The sequence below is a fragment of the Mesoplodon densirostris genome, chromosome 11 (assembly GCF_025265405.1).
Source record: "Mesoplodon densirostris isolate mMesDen1 chromosome 11, mMesDen1 primary haplotype, whole genome shotgun sequence".
In the NCBI taxonomy this organism is placed as follows: domain Eukaryota; kingdom Metazoa; phylum Chordata; class Mammalia; order Artiodactyla; family Ziphiidae; genus Mesoplodon; species Mesoplodon densirostris.
In genome coordinates this window covers 75,785,570-75,805,789 of record NC_082671.1, presented here as the reverse complement: position 1 = coordinate 75,805,789, position 20,220 = coordinate 75,785,570, and the positions used below count along the sequence as shown (strand labels likewise).

General features: G+C 38.6%; 1 long non-coding RNA gene across 1 annotated transcript in view; it reads right to left on the bottom strand.

The window, feature by feature from the left end:
- LOC132498955 (uncharacterized) overlaps positions 1-20,220 on the bottom strand; it is a 120,896-nt gene that overhangs the window by 94,910 nt on the left and 5,766 nt on the right. The window contains exon 3 of the long non-coding RNA XR_009533815.1: positions 1,370-1,469. This is a non-coding gene — a long non-coding RNA (uncharacterized LOC132498955). The remainder of the gene's footprint in view (positions 1-1,369; positions 1,470-20,220) is intronic.

Here is a 20,220-nt window from a genome sequence, read left to right as displayed (position 1 = left end):
TAAAGAAAGCCCACGTGCAGCAATGAAGACCCTACACAGCCAAAAATAAATAATCAAAAAAAAAAACCCATCATGGTTCCCTAGTGCTCAAGAAATAAAGTCTACATTCCATAACATGGCATTCAAAGCCCTATCATCACAACCTGGCCCCACTTACTTTTCTAAAAGTACTACCTTCATACCCAGGAAAGTGGGGCCCATGCCCTGGTCCCCTCATTTTACAGGGCTCCACTCTGACCCTTTTCTAGCTGTATCACACCTCATGGGACAAAGAGTCCACAGGGTTAAGGAGACATGCTCCCTCTGGACCTCAGAGTATCCCAAGTTCACCTATGGGGCCTGTGACATCCTCTTCCTTAATGTCTTTCTGAAAAAAACAATAGAGCTGCTAGGCCTGAGGGGCAGCCCTGCAGCAGCTGTTCGGTGGGAAGTGGGAGTATGGTTGGAGCTTGGACGTGCAGGTTGGATGTCCTCACATAGGCCCTCAACTCTCCTCCTGGTGCAGGCTGGTCCAGAGGGGAAAGAGCAGAGGAGCAGGCTGCAGGCTGGGAGCTGGCTCCTCCATGTTCCAGGGAGTCCAAGAATTCTAAGTTCAAGTGTCACCTTCTAGGTTGTCATGAAGGAATATTTGTCAAGGGAGGAGGACAGAACATATTTGACTGTTTTCTTTATAAATTTTAAAGACTTATTCATGGTATGTAGGCCTCCATTTGTACCCTGGCCTTGGCCCTGCGCATGCTGGGGAGGTGGGTTGACCCCTGACGGAGTCAGGGAGGAGGGCTAGTAGTCAACCTTGCTGCTGGAAGGTGAGTAGCTCAGCCCTCCAGTATGTATGAGATCTGCACTGGCAACTCCTGGAGGGATCACAAGCTGTATTTATGGTAAAAAGAAAGTATATAGTGTTGATGTGATATGAAACCAGGATGTGGTGCCCCCCAGGTCCTGGTTGGTGAGCACTTCCTTCCCTTCTCCCTGCAATGCAATTCTTACAAAGTCCTGTTTTTAAATTCCTAGGCTCTCGTCTTTTTTCCACAGTAGAATTTCTATGGAATGTATGAATACTAGGAACAGCACTGCTACGTCATAGGATATCTCAGATATTTAATTTGCCTAAATAATTCCAGATTGTTCTTTAGAATGGCTGTTCTTGTCTACCATCACATGAGATGTACAGGAGGGTTCCACTGTCCCCTTGTCTCCACTGAAACTTGGTATTATTCAGCTTTCTAATTTTTGCCAGATCACTGGTAGAAAAGTTGTATCTCATTGTTGCTCTAACTTTAAGAAATTTTTAACTATTGTCTTAGCCTATTTGGGTTGCTATACCAGGATACCATAGGTTGGTAAACAACAGAAATTTATTTCTCACAGTTCTGGGCTGGAAGTCTGAGATCAGGATGCCAGCATGGTGGGATTCTGGTGAGGGCCCTCTTCTGTGTTGCAGATGACCGTTTTCTCATTGGGTCCTCCTATGGTGGAGACAGCAGAAAGCTCTCTGAGGTCCCTTTTATAACGGCATTAATCCCATTCATGAGGGTTCTACCCTCATGACCTAATTACCTCTCAAAAGGCCTCACCTCTTGATGTCATCACACTGGGGATTAAGATTTCAACATGTGAATTTTAGGGGGGACACATTCAGTTCATAACAATTACTAATGATTTTGAGCAGCTCAAATCTAATTTTTTTCAAATTGAAAGAGCTATAATCAGCTCCAGATCCTATCAGCCAGCCCACCTTTTTCTTGTCTGCAAGTAGAGCTTGAGAGACCAGGGATCAGTCTGCTGATATCTAGATTCACTGTGACACTGAATAGTGGAGATATCCATGATGCTACAGCATTTGCCATTTCTCTTTATCCTCATCTCTTGGGAACTTCATCTCCTGCCTTCTTGCACCCTAGTTCCCTGCTCTCCAGCTGCACTGGTCATGAACATGTAAAGCCATTCCCACACCTAGGGGACTTTGGCTCCCACTGTTCCCTCTGCCAGGACCATTGACATTCTCAAGATGTGTTCCTTCCCTCCCTTGAGTTTCTGTTCAAACGTCATCTCATCAGTGATATCTTCTCTGTCCTTTGTAACCAAAGTAGCTCTTTGCCCACCTTCTTCCCTTAAATTTTCTTCTTTTTTTTAACATCTTTATTGGAGTATAATTGCTTTACAATGGTGTGTTAGTTTCTGCTGTATAACAAAGCGAGTCATCTATGCATATACATATATCCCCATACCTCCTCCCTCTTGCGTTGTTTTCTTCTTAACAATCCCCACTAACTGGCATTCCCACTGCCTGTTATTTACTAGTCTGTTTGTTTAGTGTCTGTTTCTTATGCCACAATAGCAAAGACTATATCACTTCTATATCCAAAGTGCCTGGAAGGGTGGCTGGCATATAGGAGGCACTCAATAATCATTTACTGAATTTAATAAATTCTTACTGGTTACTCCTATGTAGACATATTGACACAACACAATTGCAAACATTTAGACATTTGTTAGTTTTTGCAGTGTAGTTTTTAGATCATTAAATAAATGGGTTAATGTGGGAAGAGGCATTACAAAATGACAAAACCCACAAACAGGTGAATAAACCATAGACTGAGTGGATTTCATAGAGAGATTCAATTAGCTCCCACAGGGTCTCTGGTGCCTTCCCCAACCAACCAAAGCAATACATTTCCAGATCTGGCTTTGAAAAAAAATCTAAGTTTCTCCTAAATGTGATATTATTTCCTAGAGTTCATATAGCACAAATTACTTTGGGTGTCTTGTATCAGTGATACAAGTTTAGTTACAAGTGATGTTTTTAGCTTGAAATTTTAGTCCAAAACAATGACAAATAATAAAAGCACCTTGTCACAGTTGCACAAATCCTTTCTAAATAATTTAACTCCACTTGCTTTCTCTGAAACTTGGGGGAAAGAAAGTGATTAGGAAACATTAGGGCTAGAATTCAGCCACAGCCATGTCTTTCTTTTTAAAAAAAAGACAAAAAAAGTCAGTTGGAGTGCCAGTTGTATAGTGCTGTCCATTGTTTAGAAAAAAAAAAAGTTTTAACCCCAGGGTGGAAAAACTAACATTGTCACTAGGATATGAAGAAACCATGGTGAAGAACTAGCCACAGTGAGGCCCCACAGAATGGCCGGCGGCATCTGCTCCGAGGGCCTTTATCAGCAGCCTTGTATGTTCTATTCAAGACTCTCAGAACGATTGTTGGCATGATGTAGACAAATTGACGCAAATTAGTTTAGCACGGGCTATGCAAAGTTTAAGCTTGTTGAGCAACACACGTGGACCACATAGCAACAGCTCCCAAAGCTATGTAAAAGGTGTTGGATGCAAAGTACTAACTACTCAGACTTTCCTCTTCCAGATTGGAAGCAGAATTTGCAAATCATTGGTGGAGGGATTTGGGGGGGTCAGGAAGCTGGCAACAGGGGCTGGAGCCCCTACACTGACCCTGAAGGCCAGTGAGGGCTGTGAAAAATATCTCCTGAAAGGGCTGCTTTCCACGTCTAAAACCAATTGCCTGTTATTTCATGGCCACAAATCCTCAAAGGATTGACCCCCAAAGATTAAGGGGATTCCGCCACTTTGCTCTTTACTTTGGTTCAAATATCTCAAGACAATTCCTTTAAGGCTGGTGTCACACAGACCACCTAGAGGGGCCTTCTAATTGTATTTACAGTAATTTAATTACATCAGGGAGAGCTTCAGAAGGCAGGATTTACCAAGATCGATACTATAGGTGTCTCTGGCAGAGTTTTAATCTGTTAAATCAACAGAGAAATGGTAAAAATAAAGCCACTCCAGAGTTTAGAAACCACTTCATGAACTTTCTTTTTCTTTTTTTTTTCCCAGCAAGATTGAGAAGGTGAAGGAGACATTTTCCTGGGGTCCACAGCTTTCCCACTTTTGTTCATATTATTTTATACTCCATGCACACATTATATCCATCTGATCACACACACACACACACACACAGACACACACACAGTCTAGATATTACAAATGTGCCACAGCCAAGTGTGTGTGTGTGTGTGTGTTTAATTAAATATATTTCTGGATAGTTACACAAGAACTTGCCAGCAGCGGGGTTTCTGGGGAAGACACCTGTGGGAATATGGGGTTCAGGTGGGAGGCAGACTTACTTTTAATCTCATTTCTATTTGTTTGTACTGCTACTTAAAAAAAATTTTTTTACACCAGATATCTTAAATAGTTTTCAAATGAATCCATAAGGAAATTTTTCCTACAAATATTAAATCACAAAATTCAGCAATCTGTATACAATTTAGATTGTTTGGCTATCTACCTAGCCTTGGTCAGTGTCTTTCCCTGGGGCTTTAGCTTTCCTACCTGTAAAATGGCAGGGAATGAACCAGCTACCCCTGAAAGCCCCTTCCTCTCTGTGAGATCTATTGACCAGAGTCTAAAGACAGCGTGTGCTTCTACTGCCATCTAGCAGTCCAACTGGGACCGTGTCGGTCCAGCTTTTCCTGCACATTTAAAAAGAAGTCTGGGGCCATTATTCAACATGCAAACGGGACTTCCCGGGTGGCGTAGTTGTTAAGAATCCACCTGCCAATGCAGGGGACACGGGTTCAAGCCCTGGTCTGGGAAGATCCCACATGCCGCGGGGCATCTAAGCCTGTGCGCCACAACTACTGAGCCTGAGCTCTAGAGCCGCGAGCCACAACTACTGAGCCCGAGCACCACAACTACTGAAGCCTGCGTGCCTAGAGCCCGTGCTCCACAACAAGAGAGGCCACCACAATGAGAAGCCTGCGCACTGCAACGAAGAGTAGCCCCCGCTCACCGCAACTAGAGAAATCCCATGCACAGCAACAAAGACCCAACTCAGCCATAAATGAATAAATAAACAAATAAATAAATAAACAAACACACACCAAAAAACATGCAAAGACTTCGTTGGATATGCAGATATCCTGCAGTCCCTAAGTGCTTTCTGGAGCAGCAGAGATTATAAATATATAAATAAATCCTTAGATATTAAAAAAATAGTTCTCCATCAAAAAACTGTTAGAACTAATAAATTTATTCAGTAAAGTTGCAGTATATAAAATCAATACACAAAAATCAGTTGTTTTTCTTTACACTAATAAGAAACTATCAGAAAGAGGAATTAAGAAAATAATCCCATTCACAACTGCATCATAAAGAATAAGACACCTAGGAATAAATTTAACCAAGGAGGTGAAAGACCTGTATATTGCAAACTACAACACCTTAATGAAAGAAATTGAGAAGACACAAATAGGTGGAAAGACTCCATGCTCATGGACTGGAATAATTAATATTGTTAAAATGTCCACACTACCCAAACCAATCTTCAGATTCAATGCAATTCCTATCAAAATTCCAATGGTATTTTTCACAGAAATAGAACAAACAATCCTAAAATTTGTATGGAACCATGAAAGGCCCCAAATAACCAAAGCAATCTTGAGAAAGAACAAAGCTGGAGGCATCATGCTCCCTGCTTTCAAACTATATAACAAAGCTGTAGTAATTAAAGCAGTATGGTATTGGCATAAGAAGAGACACATAGATCAATGGACCAGAAAAGAAAGCCCAGAAAAAACCCCCAAGCATATATGGTAAATTAATTTACAACAAAGGAGCTAAGAATATATAATGGAGAAAGGAGAGTCTCTTCAATAAATGTGTTGGGAAAACTGGACAGCCACATGCAGAAGAATAAAACCAAATCACTATCTTACACTGTGCACAAAAAATTAACTCAAAATGGATTAAAGACTTAAATGTAAGACCTGAAACCATAAAACTCCTAGAAGAAAACACAGGCAGTTAACTCCTTGACATAGGTCTTGGCAATAATTTTTTGAATCTGATACCAAAAGCAAAGAAAACAAAAGCAAAAATAAACAAGTGGGACTATATCAAAGTAAAAGGCTTCTGCACAACAAAAGAAAAGATCCACAAAATGAAAAGGCAGCCTACTGAATGGGAGAAAGTAACTGCAAATCATATATATGATAAGGGGCTAATATCCAAAATAGAAAGAACTCATACAACTTAATAGAGAAAAAAAAAAACCAAGCAATCTGATTATAAAATGGGCAGAAGTATGAATAGACATTTTTCCAAAGATGACATACAGATGGCCACAGGTACATGAAAATACTCAACATTATTAATCATTAGGGAAATGTAAATCAAAACCACGAGGTATCACCTCACACCTGTTAGAATAGCTATGATCAAAAACACAAGAACTAACAAGTGTTGGCAAGGGTGTAGAGAAAAGGGAACCCTTGTGCACTGTTGGTGGGAATGTAAATTGGTACAACCACCATGGAATACAGTATGACGTTTCCTCAAAAACTTAAAAACAGGGCTTCCCTGATGGCGCAGTGGTTGAGAGTCTGCCTGCCGATGCAGGGGACACAGGTTCATGCCCCGGTCCGGGAAGATCCCACATGCTGCGGAGCGGCTGGGCCCGTGAGCCATGGCTGCTGGGCCTGTGTGTCCGGAACCTGTGCTCCACAACGGGAGAGGCCACAACAGTGAGAGGCCTGCGTACCGCAAAAAAAAAAAAAAAAAAAAAAAAAAAAAAATTAAAAACAGGACTAGCATACAATCCACTTCTAGTTATTTACCTGAAGAATATGAAAATACTAATTCAAAAAGATATACGCACTCCCATGTTCATTGAAGCTTTATTTACAGCAGTCAATATGTGGAAACAACCAAAGTGTCCACTGATGAATGAATGGATAAAGAACTTATGAATATATATATACATATATATGTATAAATATATCCATAACAAAGAATGAAATTTTGCCATCTATGATAATACAGATGGACCTCAAGGATCTTATGCTAAGTGAAATAAGTCAGACCGAGACAGACAAACACCATATAATCTCTCTTATATAGAGAGTCTAAAAACAAAAAACAAATCAAGAAACCCCACCAAAAACCAAGCTTATGGATACAGAGAATAGACTGGTGGGGGTGGGGGGTGGTGGCCAGAGGTGGGGAGTCGGGGGGTGGGAGAAATGAGTGAACTTTTTGGGGCGGTTTTTTTTTTTAGTTTAAGTAAATTGAATAAAAGTTAAACAAAAATAGTTTTGAGCCTGTAATGTTTGACTAACAGTAAAACCCTCACTGCAATTCACTGGCCTCAAGGGCCTTTGTGGGGCGTGACCAGGCTGCTCAATGTTAACAAGTATTTGCTGGGTATCAACTATGTGTTCAGGGTGATGTGCAGATGTGTGTGTGGTGGAAAGAGGCAGAAATTTGGTGTCCTGAAGTTCAAACACTGTAGTCCTATAAGGACACAGACCAAGACCTTTTGGAGGCGTATTCCTTGTTAGCTTATGCACCTCCAGAAGCTAGCAAAGTACTGGCACAAACCAGGAGCTTAATAAATGCTTGTTTTCAATGAATGAATGAATGAGCTGGATTTGAATTCATGTCTTCTGCCTATGAGGGCATTTTTTTCTCTGAGCCTCCATTTCTTAGTCTGCAAAATAGAAATGATAATCATTCCCCCTTATTGTGAAGGTCCATTGATTAACAAAGGGCAATGCCTCTGTCAACTGGAAAATATTTTTTAAAGGAGGTGGGATAGGGGAATCTCCATATTTTGAGGCTCATCAACCATTTATTTAGCATGACTAAGAAATATATTCTTTACTCCCCAAATTCATATTTCCATTTGAGAACAGAAAAAAATATATTCTAAGTTTATTTGACTAGCTAAAAGGAATATTGTGGAAATAGCCCAAATTCAGTGTGAAGTACACACAGAGACTGTTCTCACCATCTCTTCCCCCAAACCCGCCCTTTTTGGCAAATGAACAGTTTGTGCTCTTTGTTTTTACTTCATCTCCAGGTTTCCATATATGTAAATTGAAGGAGTCCAATTAGATAAACTCAACAATCTCTTCCTTTTAAAACAGATTCTAACAAGGAAAGTTGTCCAGCAAGGAACACCAAGGCAGGCCCAATATTGTGAAGAAACCATATATGCTGCCACCTGTTGCATTAAATTATTTTAAATTTTAAACAAAGCTGAAGTTAAGTATTAAAATATTATTAACTATAACCTAATGGATTTACACACATATTTGCAGTAGAAACTCATTATAGTGCCAAGGGAAAGAGGTCTTTTCTTCCAAAGTAATAATAACAGTCAACTCTTAAGCATTTATTACCAAGTGCTGCATGTGTTCTCCAACTTAAATCCTCACATCCACCTTAAGCCAACGTTCTTTGATGATCCCCACTTCACAGATGAGGAAACTGATAGTCATTGAGGTAATAACCTGCCCCAGGTCACACGGGTGGTAAGTAGCAGAGGCAGAACTCAAGTCCAGTCCTTTCTGGCTCCAGGGCCTAAACATTAACATTAACATAGGCCCGCAGATGGTGTATTCTTTGCTTAATTTCCGTTCTGATTAGAAAAGTACTTAACATCTTTGTAGAAATTTTACAAATTACAAAGGCAATAAAAATAACTTGAGATCCTACAACTAAAACAAAATCAATGTAATATTTTATGCATATCTGTCAAGTATTTTTAGTGCTTGTATTGTGTACATATTTGTACTTTTATATATAACTTTTGTCAAAACAATAGATTTCCTTTCCTTTTAGAATTCACTCATTTATTCAATTAAATTTAGCAAATGCCACATAGAGATACAATGGATGACGTTAAAAAACAAAAACAAAAATGACATGATCACCACCCTTGTGAAGCTAACAGTCTAGAAGAAACATACAAATAATCATAAAGAGATAAATACTCCAGAGGAAAATTGTTCCAGGAGAACAGGTGACAAGGGAAGCTAGTCTACACTGGGGGGACCACAAAAGGCTTCCTTCAGGAAGTGATGCTTGGAAAGGTATGGACAATTCATGGACCTCTTCCCCCTACCCCAGCAACCAACTTTCCAAGCAATTCTTGGTTTCATGGAGGGGAAAACCTACCCTCTCCATTCTCTTCCCACTGTCAGGTAGGCCCAGGGAAGTATCAGTAAAGCCTTCCCTAAGCAGGTGAAAGAGTGGGAACAAGATGTTATTCTTCTCTTACTGCAGGCACCTCGATATTTACAAGTGACTTTTGAGACCACCCCTCTCTTGGCTTTAGGAAGAGGAAAGCATCTCCCCACAACCATTGCATTTCCACTCCTACCACTGAAGGGATCTACAGGTCTAGCCCCAACTTGGGGGGCCTCTGTCAGGGGAGAGCTTGAGTCTATAGTTTTCAGCTGAGGTCCTACTGTCAATTCCTGGGTGACAGAAAAAGGTCTGCTTAACAATTGCACAACTGGTTCTCTATCCTAACTGTATGTTAAAATCACCAGAGATTTGGCCCTTAGCCTCAGAAATTCAGATTTAAGAAGCCTAGGGCAGTACCTGGGTCTCGGGTTTTGTTTTGCTTTGTTTTAAGCTACCAGTGTGCAAAGGAAGCTGACAATTGTCATTTTTGGTATTTCTGTAGCATTTACGACTGTTATCTGCTTCTTTCTCCCACACTCCTATAACTCTTTCTTTCCTTGGTTTCTGATGCATCATAGCATGTTTAATATTTGATAGGACCAGTTTCCTCTCATTGTTTTCTTTTTCAGAGTTTTCTTGGCAACTTTTCTGTATTTTTTCGTATTAACTTCAGATTCAATTTGCCTAGACTTTAAAAAATGGTGGATATTTTTATTAGAATCAGGTTAAATGAATATATGAACAGTTTTAATCTTTTTGATGTTCAAATTGTCCTATCTTTTCCATTGAGAATCACTTTAAATTGACTTCCAATTCTTTCTAAATTAAAAAAATGGTTATAAAATATCTCAAACATACACAGAAGCGCAAGAAATAGAACACATCCCCTCATGTACACATCATCCAGCTTTAATGATTATCAACTAATGGTCAGTCTTATATCATCTACACCCCCAGGACTCCCCTACCCACAGATTACTTTTAGGTAAATCCCAAACATTATATACATTATTTAATTCATAAAAATTATAGGAGGTAGTAAGCTATAAGGACTCTTTTTTCCAGCTTTATTGATATAATTATCATGACATTGTGCAAACTTAAAGTGTACAATGTGACAATTTGATACATATATGTATTGTGAAATGATTAAGGGCTTTTAAAAACATAGCCGCAATATCACTATCACAACTAAAAAATTAATAACTCCTTAATATTATTAGATATCCAGTCAGTGATCAAATTCCCCTTAGGGTCTTATAATTTTTTAAACAGTGGTTTGTTTAAAATGGGACCCAACCAAGGTCCATAACTTCATTTGGTTGATATGACTCAGGTTCTTTTTTCCCTTTCAATAAATTGACAAAATGGGTCATTTTCCCTGTACAACTTCTCACAGTCTGGATTTGTTGATCTCATCCATGTACTCTTGTTTAACATGTTTTTCTGTTCCTGTTCTTGAAAACATCTGGCAAGAACTGGAGGTTTTATCAGATTCAGGTTTGATTATGTGGCAACAATCCTCCTTCATAGGTGGAGGTGTATACTTCCATGAGTAGGCATTTAATGCTTGTTGTCTTTTTTTTTTTGTAATGTTACTGGCCATTAATGATCAACATTGGTAGACCCATTATTTTATTAATGGCTTGCAGAATGGTGATATTCTAATTTATATCAATCCTTCCTTTCTTAGCTAGGATAAAGAAAAGCTTTCCTTCATCAACTATTTGGTTGTTCATATAACAAAGGCAGGTTAAGTGCTTGATTTTTTTCTCCTTATTTACTAATTTTCAGGAAGATTAGTTGGCTCACTACCAACCTCCAAAAACAACTATGAGTTTTTTGGTTTGAATAACATGATAACCTCACGGATTTAACGGTATTTGATGTGTTCTACTCCACTGCAGTTGTCATTTTATTGATGCTCAAATTGTCTCACCTTTGGTCAGTGCAAGCCTCTTCAGTCTGCCTCCTGAGTCTTTCTGACAGGACACTAGCAGTCTTTGGTAAATGTTTAATTGTATTTCTCTCTTAAACAGTCATATATTAAAGTGCACACTTTTCTCTACCTTGCTTTTTTCACTTAATGACCTATTCTAGAAATCTCTCCATACTAGTATACTGAGATCATCTTCATTCCTTTTCTCAGGTACCTATGATTCCACTGTGTAGATGTACCCAAGTTTATTCAACTAGTCTCCTATTGCTGGGTATTTGGATTGCTTCCAGTCTTTTCTATTACAAAAAAAAGATGATGATGGTGATGATTTTTTGGACTTCACACAAAAAGCAAAAACAACAAAAGCAAAAATGAACAAGTGGGACAACATCAAACTAAAAAGCTTCTGCAGAGCAAAAGAAAAGATCCACAAAATGAAAAGGCAGCCTACTGAAGGGGAGAAAATAATTGCAAATCATATACCTGATAACGGGTTAATATCCAAAATATTTAAAGAACACATATAACTCAATAGAAAAAAACAAACAATCCAATTAAAAAACTGGCAGAGGGGGAATTCCCTGGCAGTCCAGTAGTTAGGACTCTGAACTTTCACTGCCAAGGGCACAGGTTCAATCCCTGATCAGGGAACTAAGATTCTCCTAGCCGCGAGGTGCAGCCAAAAAAAAAAAAAAAAAAAAAATAGGCAGAGGATCTGAACAGACAATTTTCTGAAGAAGACAAACAAATGGCCAACAAGTACATGAAAAGGTGCTCACTAATCATCAGGGAAATGCAAATCAAAACCACAATGAGATATTACCTTACACCTGTTAGAATGGTTATCATCAAAAAAAACACAAATAACAAATGCTGGTGAGGATGGAAGAAAAAGGAACCCTTGTACACTCTTGGGGGGAATGTAAATTATTGCAGCTACCAAGGGAAACAGCATTGAGGTTTCTCAAAAAACTAAAAATAGAGTTACCATATGATCCAGCAATTCCACTCCTGGGTTCATATTTAAAAAACAGAAAATATTAATTTGAAAACATATCTGCACTCCCATGTTCAGTGCAGCATTATTTATAATACTCAAGACATGGAAACAACCTAAGTGTCCATCAACAGATGAAGGATAAAGAAAATGTGGTATATATACAAAATAGAATACTATTCAGCCATAAAAAAGGAAATCCTACTATTTGCAACAGCATGGATGGACCTTAAGGGCATTCTGCTTAGTGAAATAAGCCAGACAGGGAAAGACAAATATTGTATGATTTCACTTATATGTGGAATCTTAAAAAGAAAAAAACTGAACTCATAGATATTGAGAATAGATTGTTTTTTGCCAGAGGTGGGGTGGGAGAGGTAGGTGAAATGCGTGAAGGTGGTCAAAAGGTACAAATTTCCAGTTATAAGATAAATAAGTCCTGAGAATGTAATATACAGTATGGTGACTGTATTTAACAGTACTGTATTGTATATTGGAAAGCTGCTAAGAGTAGATCTTAAAAGTTCTCATCACGAGAAAAAACATGTAACTATGTGTGATGATGTTAACTAAACTTATTGTGGTAATCATTTTGCAATATTATATACATATATCAAATCATTATGCTGTACACCTAAAGCTAATACAATGCTATGTATCAATCAATTTAAAAATATTTGCATTTTCTGGGCTTCCCTGGTGGCGCAGTGGTTGAGAGTCCGCCTGCCGATGCAGGGGACACGGGTTCGTGCCCTGGTCCAGGAAGATCCCACATGCCGCGGAGTGGCTGGGCCTGTGAGCCATGGCCACTGAGCCTGCGCGTCTGGAGCCTGTGCTCCGCAACGGGAGAGGCCACAACAGTGAGAGGCCCACGTACGGAAAAAAAAAAAAAAAATTCCTTTTCTGGAAATTTCACATAAATGCAATCATATAGTACATAGTCTTTTGCATCTAGCTTCTTTCACAGGTGGAAAACATTACTGAACAATGCCAAAGTATGTCACTAATCATATGTCCTAGATGCAGAGGCAAACAGGAGGTACTGATAAAGAGTTATGAGGAACAAAATATTGGAGTAAGGCTGATAAATTATGAAAATCAGGACATCAGAGTAAGCCTGATAAAGAATTATGAAAAAGGTGATATCAGAGTAAGCTCTATGTAACTGCTTCTGTTTCTTAAAAATTGGATGATGTGTAATAACTGTACCTTTAATTCCAGAACTGAAAATCCACTATAGCTTTATGGCCACTTTTGAGTAACTTGAATGCACTCTCGTATTTTTTTTGCTCAATAATAAATTTATCTAATTCTATATTTATGAATTGGCATGTTCCTTTGGGTCTCAATCTCTTATTTCTCCTACATAAACAGCATAATGTTTTTGATGTTCATGTATTCTGTATCATGTATAAACAGTTTGTTCCTTTTTACTGCTGAACAGTACTCCATTGTAAGGATATATAACCAATTCTCATTATTCCTGGTAGTTATGTTCTATAAAGTTGCTTCAAACACTGAACTAGTGAATCCTGAATTATTGCCCCTAGAGGAAATACAGGGTTAGGTTCCAGCAAAATGTCATTTTCATCAACTAATCAATACGTAACCTTGTTTTGTGTGTGTTTCTGTTTAAAGATGCTTTATTTAATATATATTGTTAATTCATTAACACTGAACTCATAGCAAACAGCACTATAATTTGTGCCTGAATGAAGCTTATCTAACACATGTATTTTCTGCATAAGGTACATTACAACCTTGTTTTAGGAACAGTAGACGGCAGGTCAGCTCTATGCTTGGATGCTATTTTAAACAAAATCACCAACAAAAAGCACAAAAATGTGAAAAAGATGGCACTAAACAGACCGCAAAATAAACATTTGTGTACAGCAAAAGTGCTGAAATAAGAAGGCAGAGTGTCGCTTTGTTTGACCTCAGATGGGAACGTTTGTTGTGTCACTCAAATTTTCTGCTTCTCTGCACATGTGTATGTCTGAGAATGACCAGGAAATCACTGTCTTGATTTGGGGTTACAAGTAAGTTTTAGAAAGTAGGCAAATTTGCAAATGTGGAATCCATGAATAATGAGAATTGACTGTACTATATTTTATCTATTCATCAGTTGATGGACATTGTGATTGTTTCTACATTTGGGCTATTATGAATAATGTTGCTATGAATACTTGTATACACTTCTCTGTGTAGATATATACACCTTCATTTCTCTTTAGCAGATACCTAAGAGTAGGATTGCTAGGTCATATGGTAAGTTTGTTTATCTTTTTAAGAAACCATCAAACTGTTTTCTGAAGTGGTTGTACATTTTGCACTCCCACCAGCAATGTCTCAGGGTCTGAGTTCCTCCATATCTTCACCAACACTTTTTATAGCCTACATTTTGATTATAGCCATTTTAGTGGGTGTGAAGTAGTATCTCACTGTGGTATTGATTTCATTTCCCTAATGACTAATGATTTGGGGCAACTTTTCATGTGCCTATTAGTCATTCATATACCTTTTATGGTGAAATGTTTATTAAAATATTTTGCTCATTTAAAAACTGGGTTGTCTTCTTATTGAGTTCTTTCTGTATTCTGGATACAAGTCCATTATCAGATATATAATTTGCAAATATTTTTTCTGGGGCTTGTTTTTTCATTTTCTTTTTTTTTAATTTATTTTTTATTGAAGTAGTGTTGAATTACAATGTTGTGTTAATTACTGCTGTACAGCAAAGTGACTCAGTTATACATTCTTTTTCATATTCTTTTCCATTATGGTTTATCACACAATATTGAATATAGTTCCCTGTGCTATACAGTAGGACCTTGTTGTTTAACCATTCTATATATAGCAGTTTGCATCTGCTAATCCCAAACTCCCAATCCAACCCCCTCCCACCTCCACCCACCTTGGCAACCACCAGTCTATTCTCTATGCCCGATTCTGTTTCTGTTTCATAGATAGGTTCGTTTGTGTCATATTTTAGATTCCACATATAAGTGATATCATATGGTATTTGTCTTTCTCTTTCTGACTTACTTCACTTAGTATGATAATCTCTAGTTGCATTCATGTTGCTGCAAATGGCATTATTTCGTTCTTTTTTTATGGCTGAGTAGTATTCCATTGTATATATGTACCACATCTGCTTTAACCATTCATCTGTTGATAGACATTTAGGTTGTTTCCGTGTCTTGGCTATTGTATCTTTTCATTTTCTTAATGGTGTTTAATGAAGTACAAAAGTTTTAAATTTTGATTAAGTCTAGTTTTATCTTTTCTGGAATGTGATTTTGGTGCTGTAATTAAGAGCACTTTGTCTAACCCAAGGTCATGAGAATTTTCTCCTGTTTTCTTCTAGAAGTTATAGTCTTTATCATTTAGAATCCAATGATTTTAGGAGAATATTATGTTGGCCATTATTAAGCAAATTTTCCCCTAGATTATGACGTACCAGTCAAAATGTAGAATTTTAAATGTTCTTTTCAGGAATAATATTTTTAAAACTTTTGCTTATAAATATTTGTATGTTCCATTGTTTTGCTTTTCTCTGTAGGGGACTTCAGTTAAATATTTTGCCTATCTTCTATTATTTGTCATTTTCTCTATAATCTTTTTTTGATATTTGGATATTTATTCTTTTATTTTTTCTCATTACTAATCACTCTGTCCCTAACTGTGTTTTTTGGTTATGTTTAGTTTTCCTTGTGCTTTTTATAATTTAATCTTTATTTTTTGAAATGGCTTTGTTTTTTCCTTTGACATCTATTGTTTTATGCTTCACCCCCTCCCATCATCTAGCTGTCACCTTCTATTACCTGGCCATTTCTTTCCTGAGGTCTTTTACTTCTGCTGTGTAATTTTCCTTCTTAGATTCAATTGAAGCATTAAGTTTCAAAGTCCATGATGGGATGCTGGATAATCTAATCATTTTCTTTTTCTTTTTTTTTTTTTTTTTTTTTTGCGGTACACGGGCCTCTCACTGTTGTGGCCTCTCCCGTTGCGGAGCACAGGCTCCGGACGCACAGGCTCAGCGGCCATGGCTCACGGGCCTAGCCGCTCTGTGGCATGTGGGATCTTCCCAGACCGGGGTATGAACCCGTGTCCCCTGCATCGGCAGGTGGACTCTCAATCACTGTGCCACCAGGGAAGCCCCCATTTTCTTTTTCTTTAGGTTAACATTTTTCTGTTGAATTTCTTTGTCCTCAGGGACATTTTGTTTCCCCTTTCCATCATTTTCTTACAGTTTCATTGTGAGGATTTTTTAAAATTGTATTTGATTTTCTGAAAAAAATCTATTAGCTATAGATTCCTAAGGAGAGTAGAGGAGGGCAACTTCTAGATTTTGCAGTACCAAACAGGTTTGTCCCAAAAGATCTCCCTAATAAAGGTACATCTGAGCAGACCTGAAGGAAGTGAAGTGGCAAGCCAGAAATCCCAAGCATTCTAGGGGAGGGAAAAGCAAGTATGAAGACCCTGAAGAAGGAGAATACCTGACATGTTTGAAGAAGAGCTGGGGGTCAATCTGGCTGGAGTGGAGTGTTTAAGGGGGAAAGTACAGAAGATGAAGTCAAGGTGCAGGCAAGGGAGAAGGAATATAGTTCCAATTAAGGTCTTTGTAGGAAGTGAAAGCATTTTGGCTTTTACTCTGAATAAAATGGAAAACCACTGGAATATTGCAGGCAGAGGAGCTGACAATCTGATTTAAATTCTAGAAGGATCACTCTAACCACTCTGTTAAGAACTGACTGTAAGGGTGTAAGGGTGAGAGTAAGGAGACTGGTTAGGAGGCAACTGCAATGATTCAGGTGAGAATTGATGGAGGCCTGGACCACAGTTATAGGCAGTGGAAGTGGTGAGAAATGACTAGATTCAGAATATGCTTTGAAGGTGTAAGTACCTGGATTTCCCCAAAGATTGGATATGGGACATGAGCAAAAGTAGGAGCTCAAGATGACTCCAAGGGTTTTGAACTGAGTAACTAGAAAATGCAGTTGTCATCAACTAAGTTGGGGGAAGACTGCTGGAGGACAAGGTTTGAGGGGCAAGATCAGGAATTAGGTTTTAGAAATCAAGTTTGTATGCCTGTCATACATCTTAGTGGAGACTTCCAGTAGACAACTGATTATACATATAGTCTGGAATTCAAGGGAGAGGTCTGGACTAGTTATATATTTAGAAGTAATCAGTACCTTCATAATATTTAAAGCCATAATACTAAAATTAGATGAGTAACTTTAGTTACTCAATCTAGGGAGTTCCTTTCCATTAAGATGTCTGAAGCCTGAGCCCTGGGACACAAATGTTTAGTCAGAGTGAGAAGGCACTAAAACACGAAATACAGATGGAACCTGAAACACCAGTTGAGGACCCTGTGGAGAGCCCAAGAACCCATTCACAGAGCAGCCTCCTCTTCTACATTGCCATGAGGTCCTGTACAATAAGAGGATAGTCTCTTGAGAAGGGGAAAGGTGGGGAAGGCTACCCTGAAAGACTAAGTATCCCTAAAGAGGCTGAACTGACTAAAAAGACTCTTTATAATGGAAAGAGACTAGGTTACATTTAATGACTGGCATATTTGTGATTTTCCCCCTGCCATCAAAGGGAATGGGAGCATTAAGGCAAGTTACAGAAAACAGGGTGCTATGTGTTTTAAACATTTTAGTATGCAAAATTTAGATTCTTCTATATTAATTTACTATGTGATCAAAGACATCCATATTCCTTAGGCCCTATGAATATCTGATAGCCCTAGAAGATCTAATTTACTCACAGGCCTCAACAGCTTGAAGGGAGATGATGTTGTGCCTTCAACTGGCTATCACAATACAAACAGCTACCATGTACCGAGTATTTACTCTGTGGGTGAGCAGTTTAATACATTATGTTACTTGATGATCACCACAATTTTAGGAGATGAAGACTATTATTAATTCACATTTTAGAGATCAGGGAAAAGAAGCACAGACAAGTAACCTGACCAAAGCAGCAGAGTCATGATTAAAATCCCAGTCTGGTTACAGCACCTGGACTTTGATTCACCATATCATATTGCCTAGTCACATCACCTTGAAACCCAGGTTTAATCTACTCAAGACTCCAGGAATCTTGAGGGAAGCGGGGAGGGGCATAATTAAGGTGACCCAACAGAGACCAACTGAGTCAAGAGGGTTGCAAGTCACATCTTCCACAAGTATAGAGGAACTGACAGACATATCTTGCTCAAATTCTGTCACTCCTACAATCAGTCCTCCTAAGAAGCAATGGGCAGTGGGACCAGTGGTCTATTTTGGGACTATTAACTAGCACAGAGGCTCTGAAAAGCTAATTAATCTCTTGGCAAATAAATGATTAGACCCCATGTAAGAATGTGCTCTCAAATCAGGGAAGGAAAGTAGGTCAAGCAGTCACTGATGACAAATTTTAGCTGGACAGTTTTAGATCTAGTAAGCGATTAATGTTGGCTCCTTTACACTTTGGTGAAATATCTGTGGCTCTTTCCCTCACATTCAATGTTAGTATAAAGGACAGATTTTTAAAGTTGCCCTAAAACAGGTTTTCCCCTCCTAGAACTCAGTTGCCTTTGCACATTGTTTGATATCAGCATTTCACGTTAGGAGAAATCCACCTACCCTGGTTACAGAAGACTTGATTTAAGACGCTAGGTATCCTCAGGCTTTCCCTTCACCTAAAAAAAGAGGGATCATACCCCTTAGAACACATACAGCATTGCCTAAATCATAGGTGGGCAACTGTTTCCAAACACAGGCCACTTGAGAGGTTCCCTTAGTGTAGTTCACACAAATCCCAGGCAAACCATATTGTGTTCTGGGGTCACATGAAAAATGTTAACACAGTAACTCTCCCATCTCATGGTAAACATACATGTTCTTTCAATCCGACTATTCCAGATGACAATAAAGACCCTATGGTTCAACTCTGGGTTCTACTTTGTATTTTTTTTAAAAGCTCCACCTTGCCCATCTTCACTAATTCCCATTTAACTCTTTACCATTGAAAAGACTTATGCCTGGTGAACTATATTATCATTTTGGGTGCTTTGCCCCAAAAGGTGAAGTAGTTTAAGTTTTTTACTAGTCCCCTCCATGGGTCTAACACCTACACTAGATGTAGGTGGAAAATAGTAATCATTCTACTCTAAGTATCCAGCTCAAGACCTTATAAAAGTAGGTACTTAAAAGATAACTTCCTACTCCCTTCCTGTCCCAGATGCTCTCTGCAGCCCATATCCATATCTATCTTTTCTGCATTCAATCAGTCCTCATTTTCTGACCACTCATTTTGGCACTTACTTAATATATATTATCCTTGAATGATATATAAATGCTTGATGTGCATGTCTTTCTTAAGAGTGTAAACTCTTTAAAGGATAAGATTTATGTCATCTATCTTCTAGTGCTTGACACATGAATGGTATATAAGAAATGCTCAGTGTTTTGCTTAGATTCTCCTGGCTACAAGAAACAAAGGCTACAGTTCCCTCAAGTAATGAGGGAGACTACTGAAAGAAAAACCAGACAAAGCCAAATAGCCCATAGGAAGAGCAGGGTCTGTAGTAGAATCAGGCTATAGGATATTTAGTATTCTACCACTGTAGAAAGTAGGACCAGGGGTAAAAACCAAATTCAAACTGGGGTACTTAGGTTATTTCTCCCAGGTATACAGACTTGGGTCCCAATGATTCTAGCAGGAAAGCTGGTTTGAAGCTGATACGGTAAAGGATATGGAAAGATAATGACAGTGGGAATGAGAGAGAATTCTCAAAAGAGAAGCTAGGAGTGAGACTGAGAAAAGCTGAGGTTAGTTTCCTTGATCATGGAATGCCTACTGGTTCATGGCTATAGACGCTCATGAGGTCTCGTTGCACTTAGTGCCCTTGCCTTCAGTGAGACGTCTACAGTCATCCCCTCAGTTCCACCACCTTTTTGACTCTAGCTGAAATGGGTTTCTCTTTCTTACAATAAAATGACCCCTTTCTATAAACCAATTCCCTACTATAAAATGGTTCCTTATTAAGATCACAATACAGCATTAGTCTATTAAAGCACCCAAATTATTTCAACCCAACCATGATATTTATTAAAATTGGTTTTTACCTTTCATAACTGAAATCCCTCCTTTTAGGAACTATTGAGAAGAGAGAATATCATCTTCAGTGTACACACTGTAGCCTGCACTGTCTCTTCTGACCATGGAGGGGTTAGAGGAGGGAATGCAAAAAACGCAGACTACACCCAGCTTGAGAAAATTCGAAGTC